Genomic DNA, 26,383 nt, shown 5'->3' with positions numbered 1-26,383 from the left:
AATAGATTTCCATAGTCCATTAAGATTATTGCATTGTTTTTGAATTCCTCTGTGTAGGCTTTTGTTTTGATGCAAACAAAAGCCTATTAAAGGATGATTAAGAATGTAACAGAGAAGCACTTGTTTTAGTGTAAACACTCATGCATTATTTCAATATTATTTCTTTGAAGCTTTGCTTCTTTTATGTTATTGATTGTTTTATACCTGAAAAGTTCAAATGAATTATAGAATATCAATATAAACCAATACACTTTAAGACAGATTGGAAGATGTCTTCTTTCCTTTGGAATCCTCAATTTTTTGAGGGCCTTTTAGCACTTAATTATTTCCCTATGCCTACTGGCATTGACGAATCTTTGGGAATAGCAACAACGTTTAGGCATTGTAATGGGACTTATGTTATTCATGTCCATATTCTCGCAGGGTTCATATTTCAATTGAGCACATCATGTTGAACTTCGGGTATATTTTCAATTGAAATAGGTCAGCTTCTAGTTGAAATGAAAAAGAAGGGTTTAACTCTTGATAAAGTGACATACAACACATTGATCGATGGATACTGCAAAGAAGGTGATATGCATGAAGCACTTACACTGCATACTGAAATGGTATGGAAAGGACTTTCGCCAGATGTTGTGACTTACACCGCTCTCATTGATAGACTATGTAAAAATGGCAGTGTGCAAAGAGCAAGCAAATTTATGAATAAAATGAAAGAAAGAGGGTTGAATCCGGATGCTTTTACATATACTGCTTTAATTGACGGATATTGCAAGCAAGGAGATATGCAAAAGGCTCTTGAGATTCAAAAGGAAATGATGAATAAAGGATTTGTTCCTTCTATTGTGACATTTAATTTTGTTATCAATGGATTCTGTTTGGAACGCAATATAAGGGCAGCACAGAATGTTTTATGTGACATTTTAGAGAAGGGCTTGGTTCCTGACATGGTAACTTATAGTACGCTAATTGATGGGTACTGCAAGGGAGGCAATATGCAAGAGGCATTAAGTTTACTAGATGAGCTTGTTGGAAAAGGCCTCGTTCCAGATGTAATTACCTACTCTTCTCTCATTCAGGGTTTCTGTAAGGAAGGAAGACTAGAAGATGCCTACATGTTATTTGAAAAAAGTTACTGATGGGCTTGAATCCTGATCGGTTTACTTACACTACATTGATCAATGGACACTGTAGAGAAGGAAACATACAGAAGGCATTTCAGTTACATAATGAAATGATACAGAAAGGCCTGTCACCAGATGTAGTTAGTTACAGTGCACTCATTCATGGACTTCGTCAGCAATCTAGGACAAAGGAAGCAAATCGACTCTTGTTCAGAATGATGTATGATGATCTGATTCCTAATGAAATCACTTATGATACTTTGGTGGAATACTACGTGGATGAGAATTTGGAGAGCAATGTGGCTCTTATTAAAGGATTATGCATGAAAGGCAAAATGATTGAAGCAGAAAAAGTATTTGAAGCAATGCTAGAGAAAAACTCAACTCCTAATGATGTTGCATACAGTGTATTGATCCATGGACATTGTGAAGATGGAAATATTCAAAAGGCTTTTGGGATGTACAATGAAATGGTGTAGCTGGGTTTAATACCTAACATTCTTACCATTATTGTTCTTATTAAAAGCCTTTGCAATGAGGGAATGATTAAGGAATCAAGCCATCTTTTGCGGGGAGTCATAAAAGGGTGTTTGGCTCCTGATGTTGTTTCACGAACAATAATGATTGAGCAGAACTTTGAAGGAGGTAACATGTAGGAAGTCATAAAAATTTTGACTGAAATGGTTGATGATGGTCTTCTTCCAAATGTAGTTAGACCCCTGCCAGAGTAGTAAGATGGAACTTACTTTGGTTAGATACTGCAATCATTTTAAAAACATATGGCTCTCAGTAGTTCAACAGTGGACATCCTAATCTGCTAAGGATTTTGCAGAGGCAAATTGAAAGCTGGGTGTGATACAATGTTTTATATACAAAGCCACGCTATCGAAGAACTCTGTCGCTACAATAAAATGCAACCCTTCAGAAAAAGTAAATCTCTGTTACAAATTTGTAATCCTAGCCAAAGATTTTTGGCAAGTAAATAGCAAGAAGAATGCATAAAAGGAGAAAAAAATAAACATCAAGAAATTTGTAACCCTAGCTAAAGATTTTTGCCAGGTAAATAGCCTTATGCAGAGGAAAATGACAGGTAAAGATGAAAAAGATTGCACAAATGTTTGAATTCAAACATGGGTCGTTGCCCCGTAAGATCTATAAAGACCTTACCTGCTCGAAAGGGTTGCAAACCATTTCATTTCTTGTGTCAATAGACACAGTTGCAAACTATAGGGATCTATACAACCATACGAACCATACCACCATATGAGCCATGTCGCCGACATTGTATGTGGAACACCGAGGAGAAAGCTGCAAAACGTAAAATACAGTCAAAATTAAAAAGCAGAGAAGGATATCATGTAAAATACAGTCAAAATGACATATGGTTGTAAAACAACATACCACGTCTTTCCCAGGCCACGTCTCTGAATGCCATGCCCTGGTCGCTCTAGTTTCCACGTATATGGATGCCCTGGCCTGGTCGTTCTGGTTGCCACGTCTCTGTTCATGGTAGCTCCTATGGCGGCAGAAGATGTAGCATTTGGGGAAGGCTGTGGAGGATAGAAAAGATTAGGGTTGAGTAGGTATTAGGTTAGTTTTATTTAGTTTTTAGTTTTTATTCATTCACTTATTTAATAGAAATTGTTTGACTATTCGATGAGTAAAAAATGGATATGATTTAATTTTATTTAATTATTAATAACATAATGTACAACTATATAATGTTAATTGTTTTCATATGTGCTAGGGGGTGAATTTTTTAGGTGACAATATGTTCAACTATTAGGTCAAAGGTAACTAAAGACTGGGTGTGCTAATTCACTATGATTGGTAGGGGGTTCAAAAATGGTCATTTTGAACACTTTTTATAAATGCGTTTAAAAAACATATCAAAAATGATGATGACGACCTGAAACCTTAGTTATAAGTAGTTAACTCGTCATAGAAGGTGCTATAAAAAATTTAGACGTTTTTGACATTGTTATGTCGACTTTTGAAAAGCGCGAAGTTAGGGTGCATGACTACTGGGTCCTTTCCCCTAGTTATTTCTTATGTTAAAATCATTTAATTATGGCGTTTGATATATATTACCATCAAAATCAATAGTAAGTATCAAATTAGTTGTTTGTTATGTTATTTGTTAGGTTAAAATCACTTAATTAAAATCACTCACTTAGTTATTTGTTAGGTTAAAATGGTGTTTGATATATATTGCTGCAATTTTAAAATAAAAAATAATTAAATGATTTTAACATAAGAAATAACTATACGATTTTAACCTAACCTAATAAATAAGTAAATTTAAAATAAAAAATAATTAAATAATTCTAACATAATTTATTATTTAACATAATGTTAACATAATTTTAAATATATAATTTATTATTTATAATATTAATTATTTTACTCATTATAACTTTTAAAAAATAAAAACATAATAAATGAAAAAAACGTAAAGCTATAGTGAGCAGGACGAAACTAGCGGATGTGACGGATTGCAGGACGGATGTAACGTATTGTATGGGCTTGGGGCCTGATGGCATGAGGGGCATGGCATGGGCGGGCCATTTTGTCCGCTGCATAGCCATTGCCCTTACAATTCTATGGCTGGCTATGGGGGCGAAAATTTGCAGCATCTCCATCCATGTTCTCTGTGTCCTTTACTGCACCCTGCCTTTCTATCGCCTCTTAAGGTAATTAAAAAATATAATTTTTTTTTAATAATTTTTTTATTATATTGTTTTAAGTTATAATTAATAATAAAATAAATTAATAATTAATCATATATTTAATATTTTTATTTATTTTAATAAAAAATATATTATTATAATTTTAAGATATATATTATATATAAATTTTAATAATATTATTTTTAACCTTTTAAATATATATAAATATATAATAGTTTATTTTTTATAAATATATTTACTTTTAAAATTAAACAATTAATTTTTAATAATAAATTATATGTTTTAAAAAATTTATTCTTATTTATTTTAGTAGTTATCATATTATAACATATATTATTTTATATATATATGTTATTCTAATTTATTTTAGTAGTTATCATATTATAACATACATAATATATAACTTAACTATATCAAAAAATTTGTTCTTATTAGTACTTGCCGTTAGGCAATACTCTTGTAATCAAATTTTTTTGTTATGCTTAAATAGTTATTAAAAAAAATTATTTTGACCGATCATAAACAAATATTTTTCTTTCTTTTAAATTTTTAAATTTATTTTAAAGTATACATGCATATTTGTTAACTTTATAATTAAAAAAATATATTTCTCTTGTAAACGATTGGCTAATACTTTTTTCCTTGTTATACAACACGGGTTTCAAATTTGACATGCTTGAACTTTTAAACATTTATATCATATATGATTTAATTAAATTTGTGTTAACCGTTTTAAATTTAGTAATTTTTACTTGAGAAATAACTTTTTCAGAATTAAATTTTTCTATGAATGATGTGCTTGAAAAAAATTTACATTTTCTTTTTGTTTTTTAAATTTGCATGAAATATATTTTAAACCAACATTATAAAACATTATAAATCATATTTTATGTACATAAAGAACTTTTTTTATGCCTACATAAATAGATCTATAATCAAATCAAATAATTAAAGTATAAAATTGTATAAAATTTTAAGAGATATATATTTATAATAATAATTACATAAGTTAAAAACTATTATGTTATAATAAAATAAATTACTATTTTTATTTAATTAATTTGACTTAATAAAATTATTATCTATCAAGATTATTGTTATTTATTATTAATTTTAATTTTTTTTAATATTTAATTTTTTATATAATTTTGTTTACACATTTTTGTTTATTATATTTTAGTTTTTAAAGTAGATTTAAATCTAAAACTATTTCAATTTTTTAACTTTATTTTGTGAAATTAAAAATTTATTAGGATTTCTTTAATTTATATTATTTTTTCTAGTAAAATTTTAATTATTATGAACTAATTATGTTTAATTTTTTTAACTTAATTATTATAATTTTTAAAATATAATCATTATTAAAATTAAATCATAATTATTATTAAAGCTATACTAAAAACAAGGCAAGTACTAGCCACTATGTGGCACTTGTTTATTTTAATAGTTATTATATTATTACATAAGTAAGTGATGTTTATTTTAATAGTTATTATATTATAACATAAGTGATTATATGCAGACAGTGGTCCTGCCACTGGTCTACTTAATGTTCCTATAGGTTTGCCCCCTTGTTTTTTGGTTGCTTTTAATATCAAAAACATAAATAAGTGATTTTAATGTATATATATCAAAAAATTTACTAATGTAACTTGAAAAAAATAAAAATATATATAACTAATATAAAAATTTAACATAGATAATATATAACTTATCATATATAGCTTATTACATAATATACAACTAAATGATTTTGATATATGTTAAAATAAATGAGTTAGATAAAATGTATGTTATAATATAATAATAATTATTAAAATAAATAAGAATATTTTTCAAAAAATTAGACATATAATTTATTATTAAAAAAATAAATATATAATTTAAAAAGTAAATATGTTTATTACCAATAAAATATTATTTACTTATATATTTTTTTAAAAATTAAAAAATATTATTATTAAAATTTATATATAATATATATCTAAAAATTTATGATAATATATTATTTATTAAAATAAAGTAAAAAAAATTTAAACATATCATTAAAAATTTAAAATATATAAATTAATTATTAGTTTATTATATTATTAATTATAACTTAAAAAATATAATAATTTTTTTTTTAAAATAAAAAAATTATTTTTAACTTTATCGTAAGAGGCGGCAGGACGAACGGACGAACGCACTGCAGCTTCTGAAAGATGCAGTACATGGTGCAGTAAAGGACTCGAAGCACGTGGATGGGGCAATGCAAATTTTCACCCCCATAGTCAGTGCCTAATTCTATGGTAGTTGTTTCAGAGTCAGACATTTTGAACATAATTAAGTGAAAGAAAATCTATAGGGCCCTAGCCATAGATATAAGCGCTAGCAATTAATGGTAGTTATGAAACTCTCCTCCCCAACACAATCCCTTAGAATAGTAGGGGCCTCCCAACAACTCTTAGTTAGAAGGATCTTCTCCCCATCGTGGCCCCTACAACTCTTCGTTAGAAGGATCTTCTCCCCACCGTGATTTCATAAAGGGCTTCCTCCCCCTTCCTCCCTCCAATACAATTAGCATGGTAGGGTTAAAAGGTGGGAACAGTAGTTCTACCTCATCAAGGGGAGGATCGAGGGGAGCAGGGATTCCTCCCACCAACATTCTCTTCTTCCCACCAGCTATAGCTCGGGAGATGGTTATTCTTTATACAAAATACCATCTGATCAAAAATACAAAATTTACAAATCATAACGGATTTTTTCACAATTTCTATTGGTTCAATCCTCTTAATGTATCTTCCCAATACTATAAAAATGCAAAAATCTGCCGAAAAATGATTGAGTTATGCAAATTTGTATTTTTCATCAAGTGTCATTTTGTATGGAGAATAGCCATCTCCTACTTTAAGGTCCTTCATATTTATTTTTTTATTTGTAAGCATTATGTTCCTTTATCAATGAGTGTAAGTGGTAAATTGTGTAATTACACATGTACGACAATACATGAAAATTAATGAGCAAAATGAATTTGATTTTGGTTGTTGGGCTAGGGATTGATTCGATTAGCGAATCTTGTTGTGGTAAAACACGAGGTCACAAGGTCCAGTCTACCCCCAACCCACGTGATATCAGAGGATGTATCATGCCAGTGTCATTAGTCACGTTAAATTTTTTACCAAGAGTACTGTAGTTTATAGGGGTGTTATGCTCGATTTCTACAATCTAGAAACAATACAATTTTGATTGTTTATAATAAAGAATTTGATAGTAAAATAAAAATTTGGGTATATATTTTTATTATTGATGGTAGAAGAATGATGTAAATGATTTAGATGATGTATAGAATTAATTATTTACTATTATGAAATTTATGTCTTCTATATAATGAATATTTTTAAAAATTAGCATTTGTAAAAAAATTTGAGGGTCGATGTATCATAGTTTTGATCTTGATAGCTAACTTTGATATACAAATATGAATTAGTAACATATAGATTCTTTAAATTTATTTGTTATATAGTCTTCGATGAGCTTCTAAGCACCACAATATTTAAAAACACCTTAAAGGAATTTGTTGGATCACTAAGATCAAATTTTCTTATTTTGAGTTCCTAGATTGACCAACTTTACTAATTTAATCAAGGAAAAGTTTTCAATTAGAGACCACCTAATCCTTGTAGCCTTAATAAATTTATCCCAAGAAAAATAACACACTATTTGATTAACTATGCAAATGCCAAAAAGATGATGAAAATATAATTGCCTCCATATCTATGAGAGGCATGAAAGAAATTTTTTAATAAATAATTCGTGATATATGTAAATATTTGAGAACATTCAAACATGTTTACAAATCTTTTGCACTCTATATTCTTGACAAACGAGATTGCTTAGCCAACATTCTTGTGAACCCCTTGCCTACCTTATTGTAAATCCCCTTATTGTATGCCCCTTGCCTACCTTATTGTAAATCCTAGTACATCATCCCAAGGGTATTTAGAAAACCAATAAACTATGATTTTTCTACACCATACTTCACTAAATACTCCAAATACAAAGGGACTATATTTTTCCAAAATATTTTCAATCAATTCAATTGCTAAATCATTGTTCTTAACTAATTTTGTCTCCCTTTTTCCAAATACAGTTTTTCCTTTCATTTTCTCAAGTATGCACAACTACATATTTTACCAAGGATTAATGACTCTTTGGATGCCCAAAATTGATATTAATTATTCTAAGAATGTATTAGTTGTATCAATTATAAACATGTATAAAAAATTTTAAAAATCCTCCAATGTTGACCTTCAACATCTTAAAGGTCATTAACACCAATATTGGTATTGTGGATGGGTTATATTACTCATATCTAGTTCTTATTTAGTTCCTTTTCATATTTGTTAATTAAGTTTATTAAGGGCACTTTTAGTTCATTTAATTTGCATGTTTTATGTCATGTCATAATTTTAATAATGATCTTGTATCTTATCTCATTGTCTATATAAGCAATGCCTCTCATGTACTTTACGAGTCATTGATTCATCTACTATTTATATATTGCATCTATAATCAAGAAATTTATTTCTTCCTACTCTTTCTTAAGAAAATTATGTCTCAAAATTGCAATAACAAAAGTTTATTGTTGAAAGGTCAATGCAAGGGGGTGATACCCCCTATGAGTTTCAGGGGTCGTATCCACCCAATAGGGGGTCTGGGGGTCGCATGCCCTAGTAGAAGTGGGGGCAATGTCCCCAAAAGCCACATTTTATGTAGAATTTACCAAAATAAATATTGACCATGTTTATCATTAGGTCACATATCTAGCGGTATGTATTCCTTAGAAGGGAATCCTATTTTATGAGGGCATTGTACTACTATTAAGCATAGTGTAGCATTCAAAGAGTTTGATAGATGTTGAATTGCTTTCGAATATGTGGATAGTGGTTTTCCTACAAGAACCTTTCTTTGCAAGTATATTGTAAATCTTGTTGATTTTTTATAAATATTGGGTGGCTTTTAGAACGTGGGGTTTTTCTCCTAATATGGTATTCTCCATGTAAATAACTATGTTGTGGTATGCATGCTATTTATGTTTATTTTTGTTAAGTTTTTGTAAATATCTAAACAAAAAATCATTACCTTCCTCTCAAGATTACTTTATGAAGTTGTTTCACTATCTTATTGTTGTCACGAGATTGCATCCATGATGCTTAAGTTGAAAGCTCAACAATCTTGTGAAACATGGAATGATCCTCAAGCATGTGGTTTTCCTATCATGAGGATCAATCTCCATAGAGGGTTGATTACCTGATGAAAATAGTTGGTGTAAATAATTATTCATCATGGATATTATTACACCTTACTTAAGTTTACTTAGGATGATGCATTTCATAGTAGTTTGGGTATGAGACACTTGGGTGTTTGTGCCACAATGGGATAGTGTGTGTAGGATATTTCTACCTTTTATGGTGTGATCTTGTTGTTACTTATCATATCCACTTATTGTGGGATGATAATTCCACCTTTGGTGGGTGATCCACCTCATGTGAAATATTTTATTGTTTCTCCTACCTACCACACCTATTTCCTACCTACCCTTGTTTCTTATTGAGCCACATGTCATGTTTGTGTGCTCACATATCCATATAGCCTTGCCTATATAAGTAGGCTTATATTCATTGTATGTAATGATTGATGATCCAGTTGATCAATATTTTTCATCTTGATAGAATACAATTTATTCCTATCATCTATTTTGTTCTCTCTTATTTGTGCTTTCCATTGCCTCTAGATCTTGGCAAAATCTCACAAAAACCTCCTGTAAACTTAACTCTTGATGGGAAAAGGGATAGGAAGAATTGCTTGAATGGAAACTATCCTAAGAGGTGATGCATCAAATGTTTAAGAAGCCTAATCAGCTGCACTAACTCACAACACTTCTCAACAAAAGAGAGACTTTGTTTATCACAACTCAACTAAGCATGTAATACATAAATATTTATTAGAAAGGGTCTAATTAGAAAGCTTTCTTGAAGGAAAATAAACAATCTTCTCAACTTCAAACTTATTAAAATTAGATTACACAATCTATAACCTATATTAATCATGCACTTCCTGGATTAATACTACTTGAAAGAGACAAAATCAAAGGATTCCAAGAATGAATCACAGAAAAACCATCATATCTTTCACTCAACACCATGCACAAAGTATTTAAGAAGGAAAGGTTGTTGTATTTTATTAAAAAACTGAAAGAGTTTTTGATGCAACTAAAATGCCTCCAAAAACAACTGAGTTACAATGCCTTCATGCCTTAATGTTGAATGCAAAAGGCAAACAGAAAAGAACTAGAAAGAAAAAAGAAGAGAAAACCTTATAGGAGAAGAGGCCTTGAAATGAATTGAATGTGAACTTCATGAAAAAATGCTTCTTCATTCTTGAAATTGACTCCAACTGATAGTCTCCAACTTAGAAAATGCTCCAATTTGCATGATTGGTGTATCCTGGTCGAATTTGATGAAGATGCATGAAAAAAGGACGTGGCAATTGCTAGTAACTAAAGGTTGATTGCTTCAAAGATAGTCTCAAGTGGCAAGTTACCATGTGGGACCTTTAATTTCCCTTGAACTATTGGAGGTTCTCTAAAAAGTCCTCTTTTGAAGGCCTTGAAGTGATGTTTGCATTCTAGACTCTACCATTTGAGTGATTTCTCTCAAATGATTGCATACAAACTCAAACTCAAACTTGAGTTGGAGACTTACCTAGCTTCTAAATGTAGAAGGGTTCATAATGAATTTTGACATCAAATTTATATTCTTGTATATTTGTAAACAATCATTCCTCATGTATAATGGCATTATTGGTTGTGATTTGGCTTATTGCCTTAGCAATTTCTCATAGTCATCTTTGATACATTATCAACCTTGAAGCTGCTATTTAATATTGTAGACGTATAAATTTGACCACCTACTTAAATAAATATTTAATATTTATTTAAACCACATCCTCCTATTTATTTAATCTTATTTAATTTATTTCTCCATTTTTCATCTATTTGATTAAATAAATCATTCAATTTATTTAATTAAATTCATTTAACCCCTTTCTAGACTTTAATTAAATAAATCACTTTATTTAATTAAATTTCCCTTTCAACATTTTAATTAAATTTACATTTAATTAAATTGATCCTTGCATATAAATAAATTAAATTTATATATAAAATCCCCCCACTTGTATTTATCCAAGTTGCATCTATTTTGGTTGAAATAAAATATTTGTATTTCATTAAAATTCTATTTCTCCCACTTGCCCCTTCCCACTTCCCACTTGCCTCCTAAGAATTCTTCTAGAACCTATCTAACCTCAATCAATTATCCTTAACTCCTCCAATCATATCACATCCTTAAATTTGAGGAGGTCACTTCTCAAATTTAGATGTCTTCTAAATGCAATAAACACTTTATTTCTTCAATAAGTTAACTTGTTGAGTTCCCCAAATTTGTAAGGACTCTTACAAATTTTTCCCTAAAGTCCTCTTAACCATTAATGGTTATCCAACCTCCCCTCATGGTTAGAGACTTTCTCTCTAATTTAACCCTCATCTAACTCAAGGGTCTCATCAAGCACTCATGGCTTTGACCCTAGTTATCCCATTTAACCCTTGCACAAAAGTTTGCCCCTTGGGTAAAAACTTTATCCAATGGATGACCCTAATTTAATCATAACCCAACCTCCTAAGGTGAATTTCATGTCTTCTCAGGCATGTAGTACCTCTTTCATAACCTCTCAAGCCACCTCTTGGTTACAATTGTCACCATTTCATTGGTGAAAATTGTAAACATGGAATGAGTGACTCTCAATCCTAGCCATTGTTAAGATTGTTGAATCTTAACCATCCATTTCCCTATTTCCTCTATAAATAGAGCTCACATTATTCATTCTTCATATCCAAGTTCTATGCATCTACATTATAGTCTAATTGTATCAAGCATTTTAGCCTATCTTTGTTAGAATAACATTGTAGCAATTAGGAGCATTTCATAGCATATCCATGTTAGTATATCATGTTAGTGTAGTTTGTTAATATCTTTATCATATCATTATCTTCATCCTAGCTTAATATCATAGTTTTAACATATCATATAGATCTTAGAATGCATTCATGCATATAGATCAAAATATCACTTGTTCTTGGATTTGTCATTCCTAAGTCATTTTCTCAATGATCTGAGAGAAAAATATTGGCTTTAGGGATCCTATGAGATAGAGAAAAATATTGGCTTTAGGGATCCTATGAGATAGAGAAAAATAAGACATATCTTGGAGAAGTTAAAATAGTTTAAATTAGTTAATCTTTGCACTCAAAAGTCTCATAGGTATGTTGGTCCTTTGATCTCAATGTTGATATTTTGATCACCACAGATTCTAGCACACATTTTTGGTGCCCACCGTGGGGCACACCCCCAAATATAATATCATTTTTATTGCAGGTTGTACACAAAGATCATGTCAAAATATCAGAATAGCACGTTGGAGGGTTTTTTTAGTGCATCCATGGCACAATTTAGTGCATAGAAACCATCTTTTAGTCCATTTGATCTTCTATTTAGCGCCTATCCTTCTCTGATATTTCAATGCATAGGAAAACCAGAGTAGCACATTCAAGCCTCAAATTAGTGCATATGCCTAATCTTCTAGCACATAGACATCATTCCTTAGTGCATCCATTCCACATTTTAGCGCATAGATTTGATAGAGACAAAAAAAAATTAATAGAGTTAAAAATTAGACTTGTGAAGCCCACCATCAGAATTGGATTTTGGCTGACTGATTTGGTTGCAGGTTCTGACAGTTGTCTGCAGGAGGAGTTGGAATAGTTTTATCTGCTCACTTTTAAAGTTGGTAAAAAGAACTCACCTTTCTTGAAAGAGTTTAAAACAAACCTCACATTTCATTTGGAAGCTTAAAAAGAACCTCACATTGCTATCTTAAAAGGTTTCAATGTTGGCAAATCGTTGTTGATTCATTTGGCGAATTTATTTTGGCTGACTAGGATCTTATTTGTTCAAAGTTTTTTCTATCTTCACACATTTCTATCTTGGGATAAATAGAACCACATGTGTTTTGGAGAAATTTCTCTAAGGTAGCTTTTAGAAAACAATTGCGATATTGGATAAAAAGAACGTGTGTATTCCATGTTTTGAAGGTGTTAGGTATATTCTCTCCCCTTAATTGGGTGATTAAAAAGCCAAACACACCATTTTCAAAAGTTTAACAACCCACTATAATCAAATGTGGAGGCTGATAAAAATCCCCTCCAACGACTATGTGTATTTGATAACCTTCCCCTGGTATCCATGTGATGCAAAAAACCTTTTTTCTAAAGGTCAAGAAGTCTCTTAATCGATTTTATCATTTGTCGCGCCAAATAGAACCTTTATTACAAATCATATAAGTAGAAACTTTGAGCCGAGTTAGTTGCCATACATTGACAATATCATAGTGCTAGGGTGGTGAAGAATTCGCCCCCAAGATTACTCCCCATACATCTCCCAAGATAACTACTCAATTGAGGAGTAATCCTCTTTGGGTTAATTTTTGGACAAAGAAAAAAAAATGGGTGCCCTCTAGGGGTGACACTGTTGTTTGAGCTGAAGGAGTATCGAGTGTGGGCTATGATATTATCAATGACCCTTAAATAAAGAGTCTACTTGATGCATCTTATTTGTATCCAAACCAATGAAAACTGTAAAGTGAAAAATTGGACCCTAGTGACTCCCCACCTAGGAGAGAGAAAGGAAGTCACTAGGATGATTTTCACTTGGAGGAACTTTACATTCAAAAGAGGGGCTTGAATCCACTAGATCCAAATCCAAGGGAAAACAGGATGTTAATTCCAAGTAGATTGAAAGGGTTGAAGTGTGATTTACCCTCTTTTGTAAATAAGAAAGTTGACTTGTTAACTATGTGGAACAAAGTGAGAGATTGAGTGAAATGAGGAGCTATCGGTTTGGGATCACGTTGTAACTTCAGATCTGAGCTAATTAGACTAATACATGTCTGCCCTGCAAATTTGGAGAAAAGTTGTCGGGACCGTGGCGACAATGTACATGGTCCTCCACAAAATCCGCAAAATGAAAATGGTTCTTTCATCTTTGCAAATGAAGCCCAAACCTACAATTACAGTTGCATACATGCAACCTACACACAGAAAAGAGAGGGAGAAGGGTTGTGGATAGGGGTTTGCCTCATTCAAACTCTAGTTGAGGAATATACCTTGAAAGAAAGTAATTACAAATGCTTGAATGTAAACAATAGAAATGTATACCTTGTAGATCTACAACTTGTTGATGATGATTGCTTTACTTTCTTGAATGTAATCATAAGTGTTGCATGAAATAACATGTAACATGAAAAAAACCTAACACACACATGCTTGCAAATTAATGTTGTAATATTGCTCCCATTGATGGATGAAGAAGACTTGAATGCTTGAATATTTGGTCATGTATATTTTTGCCTATGCTTGCTTATGATCCCTTCTCCTAAATTTCGTCCCCCCACAAATGAGAAAACCAAATCCCTTTTATACATGCCTCAAAAGATTAATTCATCTCACCAAAGGCCAACATCGGGGAGATTTGGGATCCCAAAGTGCAGATAGGGCTGGGGGGACCTATCTTGGGGCCATCCTAAGAGGGTGGGACAGGGGCACCATGCCCTTGTCCAAGGGGGATAGAGGTGCCACGCCCCTATCCTAGGGGGATAGGGGTGCCATGCACCTATCCTGCCCTATCTTGGGGCTCGGACAGGGTCCTGAGGCTATCTTAGGGCTCAAACAGGAAGGGGTCAATGGGGTGAACATGCAGAAAGAGGTCCTAGTCAAAAAGGAGGCTGTCATCACCAAAGTGAATACTTTGAATATGGTTAAAATTGTAGGAGGTGCAATTTTATGACACTACATTTAGCCCCCACTTTAGTGGGAGTATGGCTTATGCCACTACTAGCAGTAAAGTAGAAGAAATAAAGATGAATATGAGAGATGCAAAGCAATACCACAAGGAGTATATGATGTCACTAATCGCGAGGAACCAAGCCCCCAATCATAGGATCTTAACTCAATAAAAAATATGCAAGAGAACACAAAACAAAAAGGGACAAGATGCACAAAATAAAAACAAAGCACAAAAGACACACGACAGACACAAGACACAAGACGACAAACCAACTAGCTGAAGAGACCTTGATACTCAGATGTCTCAACAACTAATTAGGAAACATAAACCAATGCCATCACATAAACATGAGTGATCACATAAAAGAGAAAAGCTGACATCATCCATGAACCATCAATAGTAAAGCTATGAGTTCATGAGAGGAAGAAGAGAGAGAACATGAATACACTTTGGTGATCCATGAGAAGAAAGGAAAACAAGAGAGAAACCATGGACATCTCGCCCCTAAAACTAGATGATCCATGGAGAGAAGGACATGGAAATCTAGCCCCGAGAGCCTGTTTGGGTGATCCATGTAAGGGAGGAGAGTGAGAACACCGTTAGTTCCACCCAACCTCAAGTGTGTGTGTGCAAGTGAGGTTCGAAGCACCTCATAGGAGTCTATGCTCGAGTACGCTACAACTTGTATAGAATCTATAGTACAAGTGTCAAGAAAGGCATGATATATTGCTCTAAGAGTATGTGCTTTGGTTCTAAGAATAATCACCCTGCATAAGAGAAAAGTGGTGTCATCTCGCTCTAAGAGTCCGTGCTCTAGTTTCGAGAATGACCCATTGTACAAGAAAATAGTGACGACATCTTGCTCTAAGAGGCTTCCCTCTGGTTCCAAGAATATCTCACTATACAAGAAAAGTGATGACATCTTTCTCTAAGAGGCCGCCCTCTGGTTCCAAGAATGTCCCACTGTACAATGCATGAGAGAAGTATGGTACAAAGGAGTAGTGTGGGTGCCCCCTCCTTAAGATGTCAACATAGGTTGATGTTGATATCTTAAGGAAACTAGAACAAGGATACCTACCTTCATCACAAAGAAGATATCCATTATGCAACAATGTCATAAATCCAATCAAGAGAGGGGATACTCTTCAAACAAGGATAAGATAGTTGAAAAGAGCTATCTTTTCGTAAGTGTAAAGGAGATCCTTGGAGGAGAAGAGATCTTTGTTCAAAAGACATCTACGCCCAAGAGGAGTTGTCTTAGACAAATATAAGAAAAAGAAAGAACAAGAATGCAATTCTTCCTCCTATTTATAGGTGAAAGGGATTCTTGATGAGGGATGACTCACTTTTAGCCCCCAAAGGGATGGGTGAAATTATCATAAATGTACATTACCAAGTGTATGAGAAGAAGATGGATCCATGTTACTTTCCAATGCTTTCTCTTTTTTAAAGAGGTCATTGGTTACAGCATTAGGTCTCATCTCATTCACACAAGATACTCTAGGAGAGGTACAAGGGTTAGGATCTACAAAATATTTAAGGTGATTAACATAGGAAATGCATTTTGTTAACAACATCACCATAATGCAACATAAATGATACATGAAAGCTTTGAGATCTAATTGAAAAGGAAATAATTTGTAAACACAATATGACCAAGTGCTATGAATAAAGAGAAGCAACATGAAATGAAAGTAACTCTTATCCAACACATGATTGTAGTAAATATATGCAAAAAGAAATGTAATTATATGTGAAAGAGCAACTAAATCCAATTTATTAAATGCCATTGAAAGTCTCTTAATTAAAATTTGAATTTGCTGGAAAAGTAGATCTAAAATTAGGACCTTTTATGAAAATCAATGTAAGATTTGAATGTGATGGATTTGGAATTTGTGTTGGACCTTAAAGAGAGTGTTAAAATTGATAAAGTATGCCGACTTTCTAGATTTGAGCAGAAAAATACAGTTAATTCTATCTCCCAAAATTTTGGGAAAAAAGTCGAGGACCGTGGCGGAAGTGCATATGGTCTAGCCAACTTTTTTCAAAATTTTCAAGGATGATAGAAATTATGATTTTAATGGGGAATCCAAAAAAATAGTCATTTTGGAGGTGTCTAGATTAGTCAAACTTGTAGTCAAAGATCGAAAATAGAGGAATCTTTAAAATAAAATTTTATAATTTAACCACTTAATTTTCAGAATAAAGAGAGATTTGAATTGCAATTTTGAAATAGAAATTAGATCTGAAACAAGTAATTAAAATTTTACACTTCACAAGCTTAATTTTCTAAAAATGAGAAATTAGGGTTTTTATGCAATTCACCTCTAAAATTTGCAAATAGATCAAACTTGGAAATGAAAATTTGAAATTCGAACTGTAATTAATCAGATCTAATAATGAGAAATCAGAATTAATGTGTTTCACATCGGGTTCACCAAAATGTAAAGTGGAAAATTGGACCCTAGTGACTCCCCACCTAGGAGAGAGAAAGGAAGTCACTAGGATGATTTTCACTTAGAGGAACTTTACATTCAAAAGAGGGGCTTGAATCAACTACATCCAAATCCAAGGGAAACAAGGATGTGAATTCCAAGTGGATTGCAAGGGTTGAAGTGTGATTTACCCTCTTTTGTAAATGAGAAAGTTGACTTGTTGACTATGTGGAACAAAGTGAGAGATTGAGTGAAATGAGGAGCTACCGATGTTGCCATCATTGATACTGAGTAAACTGGTTAATCTAGTGAACCGATATATTAGCTAAGATTTTTCATTGATGACTAACACTGACTGGTGGAGTGGTGTATATTAGTAGCAAAGGTGATGGCCTACAAACAACATGGAAGAAGCATTAGAGATAGATGATCAAGGTTCAATTGGCTCAAGGGAAGACATACTAAGCTAACCGGTTTGTCATTCAAGAAGATCGGTGTTAAAGTCAGATCTTCAAGTTGGTTATTTTGACAATGATGTAGTCACAAAAGGTGACTTAGGCAAGAAGGCCTGAGGTCCTATGCAAACTGGAACCTCATTGGCAAATAGGAAAAGAGGCTTGATGGAAGTATTACAAACCAGTAGCGAAGGGTGAACCAGTACTGAAGAGCACAATGGTATATTGGTAGAACCAATGAAGCATAAGCAAGATAGGTGGTCATCGTAAATCTAGGAGTGGTGATCAATTACAAAGTTATGTTGGAAAAAGGTGAGTTGGTTAGTTTGTGAATGCCAAACTAAAGGTTAGTGAATTCAACCTCAGTCATCATGTAGTTAAGCCATGATTTCTTGTCAATTTTTTGGTTCACATTTAAAAGACTGACTCAACCCAGAAGTCACTATTTTTGGGGGATGCGATGACAGACTTGGATGAGTAGTTAGTGGAATTATTGCAGGGTGCACAAAGAAAGAGTGGGAATATTTGAACTTGAAATCTACCAAGATTTGTGATTGCATTGATTAAGGAAACAACTGAAAGTGTCAACAGAGGGAGTATAAAGTATTTTGAGTTCATGCAAAACATTTTGATCAAAAAATTTACAAAGTGCAAATCCTGTGAGAGGCGATCCAAAGTGTAGAGTGAAGAGTAAGAAAGTGCAAAGTGATTTAGCAGAGCAGAGTGTGTGTGAATTAGACTGACAGAGTGTAGAGTTGAGGGTATGAGAAGAGGATCGACAAAGTGCAGAGCTAAGGGTATGAGCAGAGAATCGGTGTAGTGCAGAGAAGACACAACCAGTGCAGATAGAGTATGAGTTTCATTGTGATCTGATCAAGCTATCAGTAGCTATTCCAGCAGATCAACTTCTTGTTTCTTTCTAACCATTGCAACTAAAAATCCCTTAACCGGGTGGACTTTAATAGGTCCCTTTGTAAAATCCCTTAATCGGGTGACATATTAATTGATGATCCTAAGTCCTTTAACTTGGCTACCTCTAACAGGGTAAAGGCACTAACAGGCCTTAAAGAAAATCCCTTAACCGGGTGGCACCTAATAGTGTCTTTGTAATCTCCTAACAAGGATGGCTCCTCACCGAGCATACTCCAAAAGAGTGCAAATTTTGTGAGTTTCTACTCACACTGTGGTTTTATCCCATTTGGGTTTCCACAAGATAAATCTTGGTGTTATTGTGTACCTTTTCATGCATGCATGTTCTCCTACAATAATTGTTTGTATTGATGAATATTAAGTTAGTGCAGACTTGAGTAAAAATGTTTTAATTCTATAAAACCGCTAAAGTGTTGATTCAGCCCTCCCCTCTCAGCACCGGTTAGGACTAACAATTGGTATTAGATCTTTGGTCCTTAGATTTAGAAGAGCTTAATAGCTTAAGGAAAGATCCAAGATGATTCTAAAGTAGGGTCCTAAGTTATCTAAGGAGAATTACACTTTATGGTGTGGTAGAATGAAGCTCTATCTAAAAACCCTAGGAGATCAATACTGGAATCATGTAAGAATAGAATACAATGGACCTACAGGGGTTCTCACTGTAGATCAGATCAAAGAAAGGAAAGACAAAATTATAACTATGGATATGATTGCTAGCACTCTATCTGATTATGAGTATGTTGATGTTCAAGATCTATTTATTGAGGAGATCCTCATGTACAAAACGCTAAGGTGGATAGCTTAAGAGGCAAATTTGATGAGATGAGGATGCAAGAAGGCAAAAATATTGTACAATATAGCAAAAGAATAAAGGATGTGGTAAATTCCATCATAAGTACTAGAGGAAAGATTGAAGAAGATGATGTGGTTAGCAAAATCTTGAGAACGTTTCTACCACAATATTCCATAAGGGTTTTTGCAATTCAGGAACTTAGATCCTTGGGAACAGTTACTTGACTCACTGATCGGTAAATTGACTACCTTTGAACTGAGAAACTATGATAATAGTGTACCAAATATTTATGCCGCCTTGAAAGCTTCTATGATACCTGCACCAACAAGGAGAAGAAAAGAAACCAGAAATAGTTCTACTACAAGAACTGGCCATTCTCATGAATGTGACAACTTTTTATCTAAAGAATAGGAACAAGATGAGATTAAAGCTCTATTAGCAAGAAGGCTGCCAAGAGGAAAAGGAAAGTATAAAGGTAAAATTCCCTTGAAGTGTTTCTCTTGCAATAGAATAGGTCATATTGCATCTAGATGTCCTAACAATGATAGGAAGGATAATTTTAGAATCTAAAAAGATAAGAGCAAGAAGGAGTGATATCTTGCAGAAGAAGGAGTTAATGATGAAGAATCAAAAGGATTTGATGGAGATAGAATTGTATTTGTAGCGGTAAAGGAAGATAACACAAAGGAAAGTGATATGGAACTAATCTCAAGTTCAAACTGGTGTGGAGAGTGGGTAACTGACAGTGGTTACACTCACCACATGACCAGTGACAAACAAATTCCTTAGCATGGAGGATTGTAATGGAGGAATGGTGAGATTCGACAATGATGATCCTTGTGCAGTAAAAGGTAAGGGATCTATAGCCCTAAATGATAAAACAAATTGTGAAGATGTTTGTGTTAGGAACCAAAAGGGAAACTCAGAGGGGGGGGTGAATCAGTTCTCAATAAATTTCAACCCAATTATAACTTATTCAGACTTAATACTTAATACCGGTAAACCAAACTTAATGCCGGTTAATAGATTAGCAGTTAATATCAATACTGGTGAAACTTAATGCATGAAATAGAAAGAGAAAAAACATCCACAACACATAACACAAATATTTTGACATGGAAACCTTGTAAGGGGAAAAACCACGGTGGGAAACCTTACCCACAATCAGATGATACTACTACAAATAGTATGTGTATACAAATGGGGTATGCACATGCAGAAAGGCCAACCGCCTAGAGCACATTGCTCAAATGGGAGTCGCAGTGACTACTATAGGATGGTTAAATCCTACAATAATGTACTGCTCAAAATAGCATCTCCAATGCTGGATTCAGTACCTGTTAAGCTCTGATAAAACACCTTAAAACTTTCCATGAACCTTCTCTATGGTCTCATATGATCTTCAATATTCACACATACCATGTTACAATATCGTACCATAACCATATCATTTGTTTTATCTCATAAATGAGATCTTACATATATACAAAACCTAAGACCAAATGTGTAGGTTGGCTCACTAATAATATTATAATTAAATCAATTACAAATAAGTCTTGATGCGATGCATCATGTCAGCTCAATACATTTACAACAATATCTAATCAATAAATCATCTTCATAATGTGTCATACTGATCTGGAATAGATAATGCATACCGGTCCATAACCTAGACCAATTTGTCGGTAACAACAAATATGTTAACCCGATTAGACCAAAAACCAACACACCAAAACCAAGTATTCAAACCATGTCTTTGACATAATCAAGTGATCTCCAGATGATAACAAGTCATCATCTATACTGATGAACCATATAACCTGCCGGTGAGCATATACCGGTGACTGTGCATAAGTCACCAATCTTGCCGATGAACACAATGTGCCGATTCAACAGTAAACTATAGTGCCAAATCAACAATGTAGATCTCCAAAAGGATAAGTGTTGACATCAATGACAAGACTAATGCAACACATCCATAATACCAACAATCTCCCCCTTTGGCATTGATGTCAACACTAGATGGAAAACCATCTAAGTGCCAGAACATAATGCCAAAAATCAAAAACCAACAATCTCCAAAATAGATCAATACCAAAAATCAAAACCAAAATACAAAGGGTATATATCTCTCCCTCAATGAAAAATATCTCTCCAAAGAATAGTGTTTTTCCATAGATCTCTCCCCCCCTTTGACATCAAATGCCAAAGAAGTTAAGAAGAAATACTAGAACATACAACCAACTACTCCCCCTGAGTAGTATCTCTTCTCCATCAAAGCCGAAAAAAGATTTCTCTGTTAGTTTCTATTAGTTTGATGCCACTCTCCAATAATCTAACTCTGTCGGTGAGGGTATTACCCCAAGCTGCTCTCTGAGATATTCAAATGTTTCCTTAAGCAAAGGCTTTGTAAAGATATTTGCAATCTTCTCTTTAGTATTCACATAAACCAATCTTACTTCTTTTGCTACAACATTCTCTTTCAAAAAGTTATATTTGATAGAAACATGCTTAGTCTTAGAGTGAAATACCAGATTCTTTGATATACCAATTGCTACTGAATTATCACAATAAATGATTATCGGTTCTTTGTATTTTACCTTTATGTCCTTCAACATTTGCTTAATTCATAATACCTAAGTAAAATTAGTTGTTGCTGCAACATATTCTGATTCTGCTGTTGATAATGATGTACAACTCTTCTTCTTGCTTATCCATGAAATCAATCTGCTACCAAGAAAGAATGCTCTGCCAATGGTACTCTTTCTATCATCTACATCTCCTGCCCAATTTGCATTGGTGTATGCACATAAATAAAAATTTTCATCTTTAGGATACCATAAACCAAGATTTGTTGTGCCTTGTAGATGCCAGAAAATCCTTTTTACTACCGATTCATGATTTTCTTTAGGATTACTCTGAAATCTTGAAACAATACATACTACATTTATTATATCAGGTCTGGTTTGTGTCAAATATAGTAAATCTCCAATCATAGATTTGTATCTTATCAGATTAACAGGAGCTAAATCATGCTTCAATGTCAATTTATCAGTTGTAGTCATAGGACTACTTACCAGTTTAGAGTTTTCCATACCAAATTTCTTCAGTAGTTCCCTCAAGTATTTTGTTTGACATATGAATATACATCTATCAGTTTGTGAAATCTGCAATCCTAAAAAGAATTTTATCTCCCCAATCATAGACATTTCAAATTCTTCTTGCATCTTGTTAGCAAAGTCCTTACACAATCCATCTTCTCCTTCAAAAATGATATCATCAACAAAAACTTCAATAACCAAGATGTCATCATTAGTCACTTTGTAATATAAGTTGTTGTCAGCATTACCTTTAGTGTAACAAATCTTCAAAAGATATTTGTCCAATCTAGCATACCAAGCTTTAGGAGCTCGCTTCAATCCATACAAAGCTTTCCTTAATATGCAAACCATAGCTTTAACATTTGTCAATGAAAATCCGTCAGGTTGTTCAATGTAAACTTCCTCTTCAAGATCACCATTCAGAAATGCACATTTTACATCCATCTAATATACTTTATAGTTCTTATGAGCTGCAAATGCAAGAAATAATCTAACTGCCTCAATTCTAGCTACTGGTGCAAAGGTTTCATTATAATTAATTCCCTCCTTCTGTGAGTAACCTTTACAAACTAATCTTTCTTTGTTCCTGATTACCTTACCATCTCCATTTAGTTTATTTTTGAATACCCATTTAGTTCCAATTACATTTTTGTGTTTAGGCTAGGGAACTAATATCCATGTATTGTTCTTTTCAATTTGTTCTAATTCATCTTCCATTGCTTTTATCTAATGTTCATCTTCACATACTTCAATAACAGATGCTGATTCAATTTGAGAAATTAAGCATACCTCTTCATTTGCCAATCTTCCTCTTGTCATAACACCTTGATACTTATTCCCAATTGTTTAATTTTTTGAGTGATTCAGTCTTACATACCTGGGTTTATTCACATGTTGTTGTTCTTCAGACACTCTAGAATTATCTAATGATGCCGCTATAACTGGATCCACATTATGTACTAGTGTAATATGTATTGGTTCATTTATGATCATCTCAATTGTCAGTTCAGAATCTACAGACCTTGAATTTCCTGTAAAGTGTTCATCTATCTTCACATTAGCACTTTCAATTATCTTCTACAATCTTTTATTAAAACATCTATATGCCTTGCTCTTGATGAATAACCAAGAAATATTCCTTCATCACTTCTAGGATCAAATTTACCAACATACTCATCTCTCCTAATATAGCATTTGCTTCCAAATATTCTAAAGTATTTAAGAGTAGGAGTATTACCAAACCATAGTTCATAAGGGGTCTTATCGATTTCACATTTGATGTGAACTCTATTGAAAGTGTAAACCGCTGTATTCACTGCTTCTCTCCAATACACATGAGGTAGATTTTCTTCCAATATCATGCTTCTAGCTGCTTCTAGAATAGTTATGTTCATCCTTTCCACAATTCCATTCTGCTGAGGTGTATGGGGTGCTGATAGTTGTCTTTTGATTTCATTCACTTCATAGAATGTATTAAATTCCTTAGATGTAAGTTCTCCTCCTTGATCAGATCTCAAACATTTGATTTTCTTACTGGTTTCATTCTCTACCATTGCCTTGAATAACTTGAATTTTCCAAAATCTTTTGATTTCTCCTTGAGAAAAGTAACCCAACACATTCTAGAATAATCATCAATAATTAGCATAAAATATCTATTTCCCTGTAGACTTCTTGTTCTTTCCGGACCACACAAGTCAATATGAATTAAATAAAGAACATTATTGGATTTCTCAGAAATACTCTTACAGGTTGTTCTAACTTGCTTTCCCATTTGACATTCCTTACATACTGGATTATGAGGTTTCACAATCTTACGTAGATCCCTTACTGCTTTAGTTGAACTGATCTTTACAATGCAATCAAAATTTACATGACAAAGTCTCTTATGCTATAACCAACTTTCATCAATATGTGAAATCAAGCATGTCTTATCACTGTTGTTTAAATGAAAGATATTACCTTTAGTCTGATTACCGGTTGCAATCTCCAATCCAGTTTTGTTCATGATTTTGCATTTTCCATTCTTGAATTATAATTGAAATCCCTTTTCAACTAATTGACCAACACTCAAAAGATTATGCTTCAAACCTTCAACATAATAAACATTGTCAGTATTGTGCTTACCATCCAAAGATATAGTGCTTTTTCCTTTGATTAAACAAGCTTTATCATTGCCAAATCTTACTAGACCTCCATTATATTCCTGAAAAGATAAGAATTTACTTTTATCACCAGTCATATGATGTGAACATCCACTATCAATGATCCATTCATCTTTTTCCTCAATTTTAGCTGTTAGGGTTTGCTCTAACAGTGGAACAATAGGTGTCAGTTGATCTTCTTTTATCACAACAAATGCCCATCCATTGTCTATCGGTTCTTCATCAGAATCATCTGTAACTCCTTCATCAGTATAGTAACATGATTTATCTTTGTTCTTCTTAAATCTGTATCTCTGATATTTAGGGTTAAGCTTATATGTTCTTTTAGATTCCTCTCTTAATATTGCATGTCTATCAGGACATCTAGATTATATATGACCAACTTTATTGCAATTAAAACATTTAAATGATGCTTTAACTTCATACTTACTTCCAACTAGACCTTTAGGTATTTTCCTTGCAAATAGTGCTTCAAGTTCTTCCAGTTCTTCATTTTCCCTCTTGATATCTTTAAGTTATTTTGCGTACAATAATTTCCAATCAGATTTGTCAGATGATGATGTAGATGATGATGCTCTAAAGACTAAATCTATCTTAATTGTAGCAACAAGACCAAATCCTCAAGCTCAAATGCTGAAAGTTTTCCAACCAAGGTATCTCTAGATACTGATGTATTAGGCATTGTTCTCAACTCATTAATAGCAGTTACTTTCATTTTGTATGCCAGTGGAAAATATCTTAAAAATTTAGAAACAATTTCATCTTCACTTAAGGATCCTCCACAATATTGTATTCCTAAAACAATTTCATCAACACTTTCCATAAAAGCAAAAATTCTTTCATCTTCTTCCATTTTCAAATTTTCATACTTGACCTAGTAACATTCTAGTTTTTCAATTTTGACAGTGGTATCTCCTTCATTCAATGTCTCCAATTTATCCCAAATAGCTTTAGCAGTAGATCAGTCTAGTAATCCCATGATTTGTTGATCTGATAATGTGCTCAAAAGTGCTTATCTTGCTTTGCAATCATTTTCTTGATCTTTACCCGAAGTTGGTGGATTAGGTTGATTTAGACTAGGACCAACATAGCCATTCTTTGTAAATTCCCATATATGTTTTCCAATGCAATTCAGATGTTTCTCCATTCTGATCTTCCATATACCATAGTTAGTTCCATCAAGTTTCAGATTGTCCATCCTGAAAATGTTTGTTGCCATAGGAACTCCTCAAGTTGTTAGGCTTCTACAAAAAGAGGACTTAGCTCTGATACCAATTGTTAGGAACTAGAAGGCCAACTGAGAGGGGGGGGGGGGTGAATCAATTGTCAATGAATTTAAACCCAATTATAAATTAATCAGACTTAATACTTAATACTGGTAAACCAAAATTAATGTCGATTAACATATTAGTAGTTAATATCAATATCAATGAAACTTAATGCATGAAAAAGAAAGAGAAACAACATCCACAACACATAACACAAATTTATGATGTGGAAACCCTGTAAGGGGAAAAACCACGGTGGGAAAACTTACCCACAATCAGATGATACTACTACATATAGTATGTGTATACAAATGGGGTAGAATGGCCAACCGCCTAGAGCACACTGCTCAAATGGGAGTTGCAATGACTACAGTAGGATGGTTAAATCCTAGAATAATGTACTACTCAAAATAACATCTCCAATGCTGGATTCAGTACCGGTTAAGCTCTGATAAACACCTTCAACCTTTCCTTGAACCTT

At 33.0% G+C, this 26,383-nt stretch overlaps 1 pseudogene; it reads left to right on the top strand.

The window, feature by feature from the left end:
* The first annotated feature begins 332 nt into the window (after window positions 1-332).
* Window positions 333-1,917, top strand: LOC131067810 (pentatricopeptide repeat-containing protein At5g39710-like; annotated as a pseudogene).
* The last annotated feature ends 24,466 nt before the right edge of the window (window positions 1,918-26,383 follow it).

This window comes from Cryptomeria japonica, chromosome 2 (assembly GCF_030272615.1).
Source record: "Cryptomeria japonica chromosome 2, Sugi_1.0, whole genome shotgun sequence".
NCBI classification, from domain to species: Eukaryota; Viridiplantae; Streptophyta; class Pinopsida; order Cupressales; family Cupressaceae; genus Cryptomeria; species Cryptomeria japonica.
This window is presented reverse-complemented; position numbering and strand designations above follow the sequence as displayed.